At 42.0% G+C, this 14,841-nt stretch overlaps 1 protein-coding gene across 1 annotated transcript in view; it reads left to right on the forward strand.

Moving 5' to 3' along the window:
* Positions 1-14,841, forward strand: part of LOC138974524 (hemicentin-2-like) — a 126,537-nt gene that overhangs the window by 31,530 nt on the left and 80,166 nt on the right. The window lies entirely within an intron of this gene.

The following is a 14,841-nucleotide window of genomic DNA, read 5'->3' on the forward strand; positions in this document are numbered from 1 at the left end:
GTCTAGTGTGTGTGTGTGTGTGTGTGTGTGTGTATGTATGTGTGTGTATGTATGTGTGTGTGTGTGTGTGTGAGAGGAGTGCACAAGATCTCATTCAGGGACAACTACTCCAACAAGAATTACAGTTATTTATCCGTTTGCCTTCTTTTGAAAATTATACATGGAGTAGATATGATGCGTTAGTTTTAACTGTGTGTTTGTGTGTGAGAACCGAAGTGTGTTTGTGTGTGTGTGTGTGTGTGTGTGTGTGTGTGTGTACCCCCGTTTCCACAGGTTTGGTTGCCTAAATCACCATAAGGCAACCATCCACACGTGGATGGCAACCTAAACTCTGGATGACAACCTAATTGTGTGGATGGTCGCTTCATTTAACACCGTTAAATTGACTTTTTTGACGGAAAGAATGTCATAACAATGTTCAAAATGACATTCTTTCCGTCCTCTATAGGCGACGAAATAGGTCAAATTTTGTGCATTTTTTAGTGCAAAATTCTTCGATGCCGGAGCGAGTACTGCACCCAGTGCTGTTGTAGTGCAAGTGCACTAGAAAGGCACTACACCCAGTGCCGCCTCTTAGGTAACCATCCACACTTTAGGTATGTGTGTGTGTGCGTGTGTGTGTGTGTGTGTGTGTGTGTGTGTGTGTGGGTGTGACGGAGTGATTGAGTTTGTGTTACTGCTTGTCTATTTCTTACGGGAGCCTTGAAGGCTTCGCCTCTTTTCTTTTTTTTTTGACCTACGTTGTTTTCATGTCGCTGTTTATCTTCAACACGTCTTTCTTTGTAAGTCTGCTTGGGAGGGTCCTGATTGATGACTTCCTCATTATCAATCAGTTAAAGCTCGCTGTCATGTCTTTGGCTGTCCACAGTCACGCATCACGATAGCATCACTGTCCCCATCAATGTCTATCAGCACTGCATACTTATTGTAGGTAGATACTTCAACTTTGTGTTGTCGAGGCTGCACACTGTCTTCAACTGTATCCATGTCAGCGTCAACAGAGACAGTAGAAGTAGAGGAAACAATCATAAATACAATACGTTCCGTTGGACTGTCAGGAGTGTGGCCATCTTTATTTTTGGAAAGTTCTTTTTTTAAATCGCCAACTTTCGATTGTAGGTCTGTGTTCAATTGTTTAAAATTCAGCAATCTTATTATTTAATTGTTCCATTCTTTCTTTCATTTCTTCTATTTGCACTTTTTCATGATGTTTCAGGTCAATTTTGATCTGATGCTTTAATTGTGTCACAGCCGCACAAAACAAAGCCTGGCAGAACTGATGAGTAGTTGAAGTGATGTTTAATCAACTGTAGTTCCAACATACTGCACCGTCAAACTGCTTTTAATGAACAGCAACTACCAACATTACACTGACACTACAAAAACAAAGGGAAACAACCTGTGAAACTTGTCATTTGGGAAACTATTCTGTTACACTTAAAGGGAGATAAGTAGAGGTTACATGCCGAGTCTCAGTGATTATCAAAAATAATGGTCGAAGTTAGCGGATCATGAAAAATGCGAGCTTCAGCGAGCTTTTTCATGACCGCGAACTGAGACCATTATTTTTGATAATCACTGAGACGAGGTATGTAACCTCTTTATTCCTCCTTTCTTCAGTTATTCAAAGAAAAGAGGAATTTTTGTGCGAAAGTTTCATCGAATCCAAATCACTCAACCAGTCTACCTGCGCTGGCGATTGAATAATGCGCGGTTGTATAGTTCAGGGAAAATCAATCAATTCTGTTAACACTTCTTGTCAGTTTCCCTGTTTTGGACTAAAATCAAGTACACAGTTATGTTGTTATTCTGCTGTGCCGGTAAAGACAGATAGTGTGTGTTCTGGTCATGTTTTGGTATCGCTTAGCAAATGTTCTTTCTTCGAATGGGACAAGCAGACGAACTTTTGCACCCGTGTTCGGTTTTCTGAGGCAAAACAATGTATGAAACCGTTGTATGTTCTTTAAATTGATGCGATGTGTGCATTTGGTTGCGTGTGATCTGTTTATAAAATGAAATATTGTCGAAAACTTACCGTCGGATTGCAGTCTCTTGTCCAAGCAACTCAGTTCAGAAAATTTGGAAGGGGAACTACTCTTGACTCTTGTCGTACGCGAGTTACTTGCCTTGGGAGTTTGCGTGCACTCATGAGAGATCTAAAGCGAGTTTCTCTGCACTGATCGTTAGATTTGGATTTAGAAAACAACCAAACTCATGGATTTTATTTGGAGATTAATGTGTTCAAGCCTGTAGTTGCCAGTTTAAATGCAGTATGTTTGCATTGTTTGGTCTAGAGATGTATATTTCGTACATTGGAGCGTTCGGAACTTTTCAATGATCCCTAAAGTGGTTCCCTCAAAGTCTAACTTATCAACATGTGAGCTATCGAGGATTCAGGCCCGTTGTTGGGTAAGTGATTTTGGTTGTTGGGTAAGTTACCAAAAAATAACTAGCCCTACACCTTTACAGAGAGAAAGAAGCAGAGGGGGGAATAATGAGAATTCTACCAACTTGGATAAAGAGCCTTGACCATTACTTTTATCTCTTACACACTTTAACACAAAAAGGGATAACAAAACAAACCAATAAACATATTCTGAATCACAGGTGGGCATACTGTTGAGTAGAAAATGGTTGAAAAACAAAATGACTATGCAACGTTATCCGTTGGCACGAATACGTTTCCATACACTACCAACATTTTAGATGAAAGGCAAACATGTACAAAATACCACTCTTACTTGAATTTGACACACTGAACACTAATTAAACCGTGAAATGAACTTTGCAAAAAGTGCGCACATCATGGCGAACACTGAAACACCACATGGTAAAAGGCCATACCAAACTACGGACAAAACAATAAACTCTTCCCTACTACAAGACTAATATAAACTCGGAGGCAAAAGAAACGCAAATAAAGGATGCGTTAATTAAACCTTTATAGACTTGAAATAAAAAGAAAATCATGATACTAGCATGTTCTGCACGTGTTGTTTTAGCGGTCTCATCTTGTCAGAACCGTGTTTGCCGTTATTTGGGTCACACGCGAGGTCTTGTTCACGGGGATCCCAAACCATCATGGGGACAACTTTCACCACATGCAAAATGTGGAAAAGCAGCTTTTCGTGTTCAGGGTGTTCAGGCAAGCTGTACCGTACTCACAAAACTGTTACAACATTCATTTCTGCGACACAGGCGCGATGCCGAGACTATCACCAGATCAGCGCCAACAGGCGATCGGGAGACTTAATGCCGGACAATCAGTTCAGCAAGTTGCTAGGGCATTTGGAGTAAATGTCACCACGGTTTATCGCCTGCAGCAACGTTTTCATGCCACTAATAGTACCTGCGACTTACCAGGACGTGGCAGACCCGGGGTAACAACAGCCCGACAAGATCGCCATCTTGTCCATCAATACCAGCGAGATGCATTCGAAACTGCCGCCAACACAGCCCGTAACACATTCGGGGTGCATAGACAACCCGTCAGTGCCATAACTGTACGCCGACGCCTTGGTGGGCAGAACCTGTTAAATCGGCGTCCTCCTCGACGTCCTGTCTTGACAGCTCAGCATCGCCTGGATCGTCTGGCCTGGGCCCAGCAGCATACCCACTGGCGCCATCGGGACTGGCGGAGGGTTCTTTTTTTGGACGAGAAGCGCTTTTGCCTGGAACCTGGCGATGGGCGTGTCCGGATCTGGCGAAGACCTGGACAGCGGTTTGCTAACAATAACATCCTGCAGCATGATCGATGGGGAGGTGCCAGCGTCATGAAATGGGGCGCCATTGGTGTCAACCAGCGAGTGGGACCTGTCGTCTTTCAGAACGTCGGCCAAGGTCGTAGGAATGGTGTCAATGCAGACCGCTACATCAATCAAATCCTGCGTCCCTATGTGGTTCAATTTGTCCAGAGGCACCGAAACTGCCTGTTCCAGCAAGACAATGCCCGTCCCCATACTGCACGTGCTACCCAGGACTTCCTGCGTCACAACAGCAATAACCTTCTGCCTCATCCTGCTCGATCTCCGGATCTCAACCCAATCGAACACTTTTGGGACATCATGCAAAGAAGGATTAATGCCCTTGCCCGGAGACCCCGCACAGCAGCAGAACTGCGTGCTGCCGTGACCCAGTTGTGGGCTCAGGTCCCTCAGCAGCCAAATAATCACCTCGTCCTCTCCATGTACCGGAGGTGCGCCACAGTCATCAACGCCCAGGGAGGAACAACACGCTATTGACTTTCAACAGTCTTCAAACAGTGTTCAGTGGAATATGGCACGTCATGCTCTCATCCAATACACTTTTCCGTCTGGCTTTTGTATCGGTCAATTCATTTCCTTGTTATTGTTAACCCGAAATAATTAATTCGGCATTAAAATTCATGTGTTACCCATCTTCACTGCAGCATTTGCGTTTCTTTTGCCTCTGAGTATACTTATTCCTGAACAGAACATTGATAATGGAAACAAACCGAACAATATTTACCTAATGATGGCCTTTGTGCGACATGTATTTTGGCCGATTGATGGAGCAAAAATGCCGTGGCCCAACGCTTTAAAAATGGTAGACCGGAAGCGCCGAAACAGGAAGTGCATAACATTCTTACAGTGACATGTTCCTACGTATTTTAAACAAACCTTTGAATTTATCTTACACACATTTGGTGTACAATTAATGACTAAATAAAACCTATAAACTATCAAACTTGTAGAACATTAAAAAATCAAAAAGGAGCAACAACAAAAGGCTGGATCTAAAACAGATTTGGATTAACATGGTTTAAAAAATGGATGTGGCATTGGATTTAGCGTGGCGCCTTTCACACTTCCACTAATTTCCAGGATTCATGGAAATACTTGTAATACAAGAACCAACAAATTAAACATGAATCATGGACATTTCTATGCACATTCACACAGGCGCCACAATGATTGTCACAAATACTGCTCATGATCACTGATCCTCCACATAAGGTCAGTTGCTCTCGAGGATGAGGATGAGCTTGTGGACAGGTCGCTCGACAACAGAAAGCTTGGAACGTCTTTTGCCATTTTTGTCGAGATCTTTGGCTGCAATGTTCGAGGTCACATGGCGAACAAGACCGTCGTCGTCTGGTGATGCTGCAACCACTCTTGCCAGTGGCCACTGGTTGCGGGGCAGTTCTTGATCTTTCACCAAAACCACGTCTCCCACCTTGAGGTTCCTCTTGGGGTGACGCCACTTCTGTCGCTGGGTGAGTGCCAAGATGTACTCCTTGCGCCATCTTGACCAGAACTGCTGTGCCAGGAACTGGACGCGACGCCAGCGCTTTCGCAGAAACAAGTCCTCTGTCATGAACTTGCCTGGTGGAGGAAGGGGAACACTGGATTTCATGGTGAGAATGTGGTTTGAAGTGAGGGGTTCTGGTGAGGTTGGGTCACCTTGGCGAACAGCAGGATGGGTCGACAGTTCACGATGGCCATGGCTTCGCACAACACTGTACGAAGAGACGAGTCGTCAAGTCGTCCGGGGCAGAGTGCAGTCGTGGCTCGTAGCACTGACTTCACGGTCTGTACGTGTCTCTCCCACACACTCTCTGCGTGGCTTGCGTATGGAGTGTTGAAGACAGACTGGATTTGGTGGTCTCTGAGCCGCTGTTTGAGTTCATCTTCATCCATTTTTTTCAATGCACTCCTCAGTTCATTGTCTGCTCCCACAAAGTTGGTACCTTGGTCACAGAAAATCTTCTGCGCAGCACCCCTGATTGCGATGAAGCAGCGAATGCCGTTGATGAGCGAGTCTGTGGTCATATCGTCGAGCATTTCAAGATGAACCGCTCTGGAGCAGGATGGTTCGACTCTTTCTTTGGGTAGATCAGCCATCTGTTGACCTTGGGCGTCACTTCGCAGCTTTCTGCAGACGACACACTTGCTAAGCACCTTCGCGACCTGCTTGGAGCCTCCAGGTATCCATAAATCTTGGGAGCGGATTTCGTTCAGCGTCATTCCTCTGCCTTGGAGCTTGATTTTCTCGTGACAATGGAGTATCACGAGTCTTGTGACGTGAGAGTTCTTGGGGAGAAAGCAACAACGCGCTTGGGTGGTATGGAAATGTGAACGCGAAACAACAATTACGAAAAACAGGTCTTCCAACATCAAAACCAAGTCCAGCAAAGCAGACTAAACTGGCACGTCACTCACAGCGATACAAAGCGTGCCAGTTCACTCTGCTGCGCTGGACTGGGTTTTGATGTTGGAAGACCTGTTTTTTGTAATTGTTATAACCTCCCGCTCCCCACTCCTTGGCCCTTTCCACCGCCTCTGTTTTTGCACAATCTAATTGCCCCATGCACATGCACGTCATTACCATCACGGTAAACTATCTTGTAGACTCCCCATATCGAGCAAACGCCCAATCCCTACTTTGGGTCAAAAACTCTGTATGGAATAAATTGCCTTGTAAACGCTCCCCCTCCGTCCCCCATAATTGTTCCAAGGGGTCTAGTCGATTCTAAACCTCGAGCTCTTCACGGGGAAAAAAACTCTTAAATCTTCGTCCACATTAATTTTGGTTTGGCTATCCAGAGACTGCAATAGCAAAAGTATAAACTGAACGGTATGACTGCATTGCAGCATCTTGTTATTATTCACTCGAATGGTTTGTTCACAAAAGAAAATTCGCCCCCCGTATGTCATGGGTTAGAGGAGTAGAAAAAGCAAAATTCGTAACCCCCCCCCCCCCCCCTCCTTTCCCATGTATGGCCCAGGAAAAAACAAAATTTAAAAAACCTTCTCCACCCCCTGAAACAATTTTTTTTAAGCAAAATCATAAAACACGTCTACATAACACAATTTTCCCTATGCTGTTTTCAGATAATAGACACCCCCCCCCCCCCAATGTATGGCCTAAGCAAGATTCTTTTAACCCCCCCCCCCCCCCCCCCATGTATGGCCTCTAGGTTTGAAACCCGACAGAATGCAGACACATGCAATAGATTTCAGCAAGATTCCTTGAACTCTGTGTTGTCACCTACAACAACAACAAAAAATGCTGTACATAATAATAATAATAATAATATGGGAGATTTATAGAGCGCTTTACATTCTCTAAGCGCTTTACAATGACAAACATACATATACATACAAAGCAAAGCAAACAGCATGGCCAGAGAGCCTTCTCCCACTCTGCTCCCGTTGCGTGGAACTCTCTACCTTACTCTATCCGACACTGCCAAACATTCTGTTCCTTCAAATCAAACCTTAAAACACACTTCTTCACACAGTATTTTGATTAATTGTATTTCAACATGGTGCATTTTTGAATCAGGTGTTTGAATGTTTGAATGTTTTGCCTGTGTTAGTTTGCTTGCAACTTGTATTGATGTAGTGTTTCGTTGTTCACTTGTGTGCTGAATGCTGCTGCACATGCTTTTGCTTTGCTTTGTATGTATATGTACAGAAAATATATACATGGTCCAAACACACACACACACAATCGAGTGCACGCATCCATGCATGTAGTCATGTACACACACACACACACACACACACACAAACACACAAACACATACCCAATAAAGATACGTTCAATGGCACGTGTGTGCTGTTTTCAGGTAATAACCCCCCCCCCCCCCCCCTCATGTATGGCCTATGCCGCGGGTCATAGATTTTTACGAAATGGAAATCTAAAACGTCTAAAATATATAATGATTTAAACGCATATTATAACTAAATGACAACCTATGCCTGGGTTAGAACAAAATTACTATTTGCTCCATGCTGTTTTCAGGTAATACAACCCCCCCCCCCCCCCCCCTACCCCCTAATAGTATGGCCTAAGCAAGATTATTTCTGCATCTACTTGGATAACGCCGGCAGAATCCAAAACTTTGGCTCCCAGTACTGCCCCCCCCCCTCCCCCATGTATGGCAAGATTCCTTGAAATTCCCCCCCCCCCCCTCATGTATGGTCTATGCCTGGGTTATTTTTTTTTGGTTTTTTTTGTTGTCTTGAAGTGACTTTTTTTTTTTTTTTTTATGTTTTTTTTTTTTTTTTTTTCAAACAATTTTATTCAAATAAAATAAAATAACAACAATTAACAATATCTCATACAATGAGTTAAATACAACAATTAACAATATCTCATACAATGAATTAAATACAACTTATCGATTACAACAAGCTAACTTTTCTTTAACGTTTTGTTCTTCGAACACTCACACAAAAATGCTTCTTATCTGTAACTGCCTATCAAAAATACTTTCCAACGGTAAGAACGAATTTGCTTTTTTATATATACTAACGCACATCTTTCCGATTAAGATAATGTGGTTCAATTTATACATAGTTGCCTTTTTCACCATTACAAAATGCATACCAAATAAAACATCACTAACTTTCAAAACAACCTTAATTTCTAAAGTACGAAATATAAATTTTTCAATAAACTTCCAGAATTTGTATACAACCGGGCATTCAAAAAAGAAGTGTTCAATGAAATCAGTTACATCACAACAGTAATTACATTTATTAGTTTCCGTTACTTTCATTTTACACAGGAGAATGTTGGTCTATGCCTGGGTTAGAAAACAGCGAAATAATGCAGCGTTTCTTTCTGCATCTGCATGGGTAACGCCGGCAGAATCCCAAACTTTGGCTTAGTGCCGCCCCCCCTCCCCCCTCCCTTGAGTATGGCAAGATTCCTTTAAATCCCCCCCTCATGTATGGCCTATGCCTGGTTTAGAAAACAACCAAAGAATGCAGCGTTGAAAGAGCGAAAATCCTGCAGTTCAGCCGTGGCGTGTCAAAATAGCGGGGGAGACAGAAACGTGGCGAATAATGTTGCAAATTCTCTATCTCTATAGTATAAACCCTGTGGCAGAATCCAGCAAGGTTTGGGAACACTTTAAGAAAGTTTTACAGACTGGTAAATGGGATTTATCTGCCGAGTGTAGAGCCAGTTGTATCCAGCAGTCGATGCAACAGCAGATTTGACAGCTCAGCTGCCGCGTAGCAGATTGACAGCCCCTAGGTTCGTCTGGCGTGCGATCGCGTAGTCTTTAGTCAGACCGTTCGCTTTCGACCAATTGTCGATGCCTGAACAAACACTTACCGACTTGGTCTAGCCTGAGAGGAGACTGAGTGAGCACTCCGTCTCGCTTTCAACTGCTGCGGACGGAAGTGACGTTCAGATAAGCTTATTCGATCTGAGCCAATGGGAGACCTGGTTCGTTTAACAGCCAATGGGGAGGCCTTCCGGTTGCGTCGTCTGTTAGAACATGTCGCACCAGAATGCCAGAAAAAGCCATTTGGCTTCGGAATCTGCTCATCTAACCGGGCGCATCGTGTGCGCCGCAAAATGTTTCTAGAGACCCCAGAGATCGGGGCCCAAATCGGCCGGGTTTGGGAGGAGATAGCGATGCAAGGCCCCAAAACGGTCGCGTATTATAATATAGATAATGCATACAAACCTGTAATGAAAAGATTTAACCATCAAAGGGAAGAAGCTGGGAACTACCAATACATTAAATGCACCTTTCAATCTGACCTCACTTTTGTCCATTGGCTCATTTGATCATAGACTGTTATTTAAATTACGGCAAGCTCCCAAACGTATCGCTAGACTATTGAACATGCATCCACCAGGGCTCGTATTCTTGAAAAAGTTGCAAAATTGTGTCCTTTAAAGTCAAACTGTCGTTTAACTACCGCCCGGTATTTATTTTTACTGCCCAGTAATTATTTATTTCCCCCCGGTATTAATGTGTGTCTGGCGGAAGGTCGGCAGCTACCAGAATTGGTTATTTTTAGAATTGGAGATTCCTCATGCTTGCTCCTCTCTACAAACAATATTTCAACAAGATTTATTCTTGAAAAAGCTGCAACTCATATACTGGCCTGTAAAACTCAATAAGTCCGCCAACTGCTAAGTGTTATTTATGAAACACCGGTAAGTCCTTACCGGGTTGTCTCCGAGCTGTAAAGTTAGAGGACCCCTCCCCCTCCTGTAAAGTCGCTACCTGTCAGTAACTTCACCAACACTGTCCATTAAAACCGTCAAGTTCGAATAAATCTTGTTCAAATATTGTTCGTAGATTTATGTCCCTCATGGACACACATTGGTGTCATTTAAGCACCGATGCATTGCGGTCAAATACGAGCTTCTGCTCGCGAAAGATTTCAACCGATGCTCGATCATAACGGCGTGTTGCAAAAGCGTGCTTGCGTCTTGTTTAATGCATTACAGTGGCGAGAATTTGGTGTCTGATTCCGTAGCCGAACGGTTATCGAATTCGCCTGATGCGCGATTGAGTCGAGTTCGAATCGCCATCAGGCCTTACTTTTTTTTTGTTTTACTCTTTGTCATTAATTTTGTTTGTTTTTGTTTATTTTCTTCGTGTGCAAAAGAGTACGTTGTAATATCAAAATTGATTTAAAAAATTAATTTTAGGCGAGAATGAGGTTTTTTTTAAAATTGATGTTTAACATGATATTACCGTTAACTACCTTGAATACGCCCACCCACCCTATGTACCAGTTTTGCCCAAAAGTGGGGGGTGGGCGTTTACTAGGTACTATACCCTTGGCAGGAGCGGGTCCTTAGCTAGAAAAACGATATTTTGGTCATTTGTCATAGAAGTGTTCAAAGGATGCGTTATTGCACAAAACTCCCGGGCCCCCCCACACACACACACACACTAACACTAACACTAACACACAAAATCAACCTCTTCAGATATCACTTCCCGCCAAAGATGAAGCTTTGAAGATGAAGACCATTGTTGGAGCAGTCCGCGGTACAAGCCATCAACAACTGTACGACGAGTCAGGCTTTATTTCACTTTAAGAGAGGCGTAAACGTCAAAAATCGATATTATTTCACAAGATTGTACACCGTAAGGTGCCAAACTACTTACTTGCGATATTGCCACCATTAATATCAACTAATAATCCATATCGCCAGCGCAGACCTTTAGATAGGAAAGTTCCATCGTTTAACACTGAATTATACAAAAACTCATTTCTCCCATCTACAACACAACTCTGGAATTCTTTACCAGACTACATAAAACTTAGTAAGTCCTTCAAGCACTTTTTGTCAAGAAACGATTTAAGTCTGCCGTGTTATTGGTATTCTGGAGATCGCATATCACAAACAATTCACTGTAAGCTCAGGCTATATATAAGTGATCTTAATAACGATCTAGTGAGACGACACGTTGCTACAGATGCATCTTGTGACTGCGCATTTCCGTCCGAAACCGTAAAACACTTCCTATTAGATTGTCCAAATTATCGCGAAGCACGTCAAGAAACCATACATACCCTCCCTAACCACAGTATTCACCTCCCCCACCTTCTAAATGGAGACAGACAGTATTCTCTAGATTTGAACAGGAACATTTTGTCAAGAGTACACTCGTTCATTGAACGTTCAGGCCGCTTTGGGCAAACCAGAATCAATGCTCCACAAGCCGGACAACAACTTTAATTTCTGCACAACTCCTACCCATCCCTCTTCTTTTTATTCCTTTTCTTCCCCTCCTTCCTTCCTCTTACTGTCTTTCTTTATAATGATTATGCAACGTTTATTATGTTATGATAATTTTGGATGATTAATGAGATGAGGATGATTATAATGATGATGCTTTGGATTTCCAATTTGGTTTATTTAGACAAATTGTTCAGCCGTTACCGCCTTACGTTATAATATCCATGCAGGAACACCACTATTAGCTTCTAGCTTGTTGCTGTTACCTGTGTCTTTTGTATACATGTCATGATTGTAACATTTGTTGAAATAAACTTATGTTTAAACCAAAGATGAAGCTTTCGTTTCTTCTTTTTCCTCCCAGTCAAAAATGTATTGCGATTCTCTAGCCACTTCAGAAACCTTTTTCTGTCCAATCCCCGAAGCATGTCTAAGGAAAGGAAACAATTGAAAAACAACAATAACAGCAGACTGAATAATCTTTATTCATTTTCCTTGTCTAGTCCACTGGTCGAAACTAGGTACTATACCATGTACACCTGCATGCAACTGAGGTTTATAAAAAAAATAAAAATAAAATCTCCCCGTGTTTTTATTTCATTCAGTTTGTTTGGGTTGTTGCTATTGACTTTGAAACTGACACGCCGGCGAAAACGCCGGTAACGCGTGCGCAGAGAAGAGCAAGCATCGGGAATCTTCAATTCTAAAAATAACCAACTGGTAGCTGCCGACCTTCCGATAGACAACACATGAATACCGGGGAAAAATAAATAATTACTGGGCAGTAAAAATAAATACCGGGCGGTAGTTAAACGACAGTTTGACTTTGAAGGACACAATGTTGCAGCTTTTTAGCCAGCGTGTCAGTTTCAAAGTCAATAGCAACTACCCAAACAAACTGAATGAAATAAAAACACAGGGAGACCCTTTTTATTTATTTTTTATTTTTTTGTTTTTAATCTCAGTTGCATGCAGGTGGCTGCTACCGCATTTTAGGTGGTTTTTTTTCTCTCTCACCTTTGTTTTTTTAAGCGGGAAGCATCCTTCTTCATGGTTATTTATTTAATTTTTTTAATCAAATGTTTACATGTTTAAGTTAACAAACTTTATCAATAAACTAATATCATCTTAACCAAAGATTTTAAAAAAACCACATTGCAGCCTAAAACATTTTTTTTAAATCAATTTATTTATTATAACGTACTCTTTTGCACATGAAGAAAATAAACAAAAATAAACAAATGCCAAAGAATAAAAAAAAAATTACGGGCAGATGGAGATTTGAACTCGACTCAATCACGCATCAGGCGAACGAGAGAACCGTTGGACCACGGAATCAGTTGAAAATAATCGGACACTGTAATGCATTAAAGAAGACGCTAGCACGCTTTCACCACAAGCGGCGGTATGATCGAGCATCGGTTGAAATCTTTCGCGAGCGGTATCTCGTATTTTTCCGCAAAGCATTGGTGCTTAAATGACACCAATTTGTGTCCATGAGGGACATAAATCTACAAACAATATTTTAACAAGATTTATTCAAAATTGACGGTTTTAGAGGAGGGGGATGATCCAACTTTTCAGCTCGGAGACACCCATGTAAGTCTTTCCCGGAGTTTCATGAATAACACTTAGCGGACTTATCGAGCGGAAGTGGTTTTACAGGCCGGTATATGAGTTACTGCTGTTTCAAGAATACGAGCCCTGGTCAATGAATATGAAACTACCACAAAGCATCTAACGTCGTCAATTTGTACAACCACGCTATATTTTCGTGAGACCATTTTAAGAATATCCCGACTTGCAAAATCCCTTTTATTACCACTTTTGATTAGATTGGATGCGCGAGAAAGTGCGCAGGGTGATAACTTTCTGCAAATAACGGGGAAGTATGTATGCACGCTCATGTCTTTATTTGATCAAAGACCAATGTCACCAAAAATGTGTTTACAGAGTTACGTTAACTAAACGATAACCATTATATGTGTATATTATTGTGCTTTTGCTCAGGGTTGTTGCACATTGACTAACTAATATCGTTGTGTTTGAAAGAATGTTCAACATTATGAACAAACCAAGACAATTTACCTGAAATGTCATTTATGCGGAAAAACACAATGTCACACGCATTCCTTCTTTGCCACTACTAAAGCAAACGTGTGCAAGATTGTATGTTACACGATTTGATGCCGAAATCAATTATTTTGATTATGCATTTATTTCTGAAAAATGTTACCTTCACATACATTCAGTCACTACCTTAAACACTTATGTTTTCAGTATTCATTTCAAGTGATCACGAACGTAGAAAAATGGATATCAAAGTGTTGTTACATTTTGTTGTGCATTCTGAATAGTATGCCAACAGGCCTTGGTCAGTCAATCACGTTTTATCTGTGTACTTCGTGTTTGACGAAACAAGAATAACACCAACCCCGTTCTCCTGTATATAACTGAAAGCCACATTTTCTTCTTCATTCAATTTCTGTTTTCAAAAGCTTCGTCAACTTTCCACTTACACGACAAGCTCCCTTTACCAAGCTTCAATTAAGAACCCTGAATACGAAAGGTCAAAACAAAACAATAGGTACTACTTTCACTATCGTCGTCTGCAACGAAAACCGAAAATGGCGAAACGCTTTGCTACGTACACAGAGGACGACATTTCAAAGAAAAGATCGAACCTTTCACCTGTGACTTGGAAAAGTTGCATAGACAGTTCCGTGCGGATCTCACCACGTATCAACGTACATCCGATGCTCAGGATCTACAGATAGGTGACGCTTTGGCGATTGAGGCTTCGTCTTCAGCTCTAACACGCACGCAGACAGTCAGGCAGGTCTAATCTGCACCAGCGGTGTTGGAAGGTTTTGATTTAGAAACACTCGAATGTTACTTCAACAAGATAAACGAACCAAAAGTCAAAAGTGTACCCCAAATTCGGAAAATATTCTTTCAAAACAGCTTCTGTAAAAACCATCAACATCACTGTGAGAAAATAAACAATACAAACACAACCAGTTCCCCTGTGGAACATTTCGGGTGGACTTTCCCACGACCTGACCTACAAAAATCCTCCGTGTTCGTTCGCGCTTTGCATTCAATCTGTGTTAGTGCGCGTGTGTGTTTGTGTGTTTAGCTTTCGTTGGTATGTGCTGTTTGGTTCAAAATAAGTTTATCTTTTTTTATTGAAAGAGTCAGAAACGTTGGTTGATACTTTGTTGAATGCATTCAACCAGAAAAGACACGAAACGCATTGAATCTATTTTCTGCGCGCATGCGTGTGTAGGGTATGTGTAAATGGGTAATTGTGTTTTTCAGTCTTGCTTTGTGCCTGTTATTTCGTCCCCAAAAACTCATTTCTGTCTT

This window comes from Littorina saxatilis, linkage group LG8, assembly GCF_037325665.1.
Source record: "Littorina saxatilis isolate snail1 linkage group LG8, US_GU_Lsax_2.0, whole genome shotgun sequence".
Lineage (NCBI taxonomy): Eukaryota > Metazoa > Mollusca > Gastropoda > Littorinimorpha > Littorinidae > Littorina > Littorina saxatilis.